This window comes from Penaeus monodon, chromosome 29 (assembly GCF_015228065.2).
Source record: "Penaeus monodon isolate SGIC_2016 chromosome 29, NSTDA_Pmon_1, whole genome shotgun sequence".
Taxonomy (NCBI): Eukaryota; Metazoa; Arthropoda; class Malacostraca; order Decapoda; family Penaeidae; genus Penaeus; species Penaeus monodon.
Window position 1 is genome coordinate 33848467 of NC_051414.1, and position 937 is coordinate 33849403.

The 937-nt window shown below is 35.5% G+C and overlaps 1 protein-coding gene across 1 annotated transcript in view; it reads left to right on the forward strand.

Annotated features, from left to right (window-relative positions):
- LOC119591849 (nuclear transcription factor Y subunit gamma-like) overlaps nucleotides 1-937 on the forward strand; it is a 22890-nt gene that overhangs the window by 20243 nt on the left and 1710 nt on the right. The window lies entirely within an intron of this gene.

Here is a 937-nt window from a genome sequence, read left to right on the forward strand (position 1 = left end):
GTTATGAAACAAGAAAGGAAGCTTGTGGCCCTGACCTAAGATTCATAGTCCCATTTGAATTGTGGATCATATCATGAAGTATCAGTACTGAAGTGAAGCATGAAATCATATCCCTGTATTTTACTTACAGGGTAAGAACACAGATTTACTAAATATTGTTCCTAGCAAATGATATCGGGGTTTTAAGATTTGTAATATTTTTTTTATCACCATTTTTTTTTATGAAAAAGGGACTAAAAAAAATTTTAACTCTTTCTTAACCCCCTGTAAAATGTCGGGAGGGGGCAGATAATGGCCGCAGCACGATGACAGGGCGCAGCGGGGCCCAAACAATTCGGCCCCCCCAAAGTAAATGGGGAAAATCAGGCAGCCCCCAACAGGTGTGGTTTTGGGGGCTTTTTTTGAAATTACTTTTTATTTTTGGATTTTGTTTGTGGAGAATTATTTACTACAGTTATTATGTATATTATTTATGTTATGATTTTCTTTGATTTATATTCATTTCAGTATTTTTTTAATTTTTTTTTGATTTTTTATCTTTTTAAACCAAAATCTGTTTTGTAAATTTGTCCTTAACATAGTCCTTATCACTCTCCTAGCTTAGACACATTTATTTTCTTTTTTGGGAGTTTTTCGTAAAACCTTGGTTTTGTGAATAATTTCAGATGTGATAGATTTTTTTTAAATAGGGTGTTACGGCTTTACTTTTTATCAGAAGGTTTTTTTAGGGGGGCCAGGGGGAAAAAAGTTTAAACAAGGGGCCAAGGGGGGAACCTTTTCCCCACCGGGAAGGGGAAGGGAAAAATTTTATTGTTAACTCTAAAGACCCGATTTCACCTCCCACCCTTAGACCTGAAGGGGAAAAAAGTTGGGAATTGTTGATTTTGGGTTGGATGTGGGGAAAAAAAAAAATCGGGAAGGACAAATTTGGACTTAT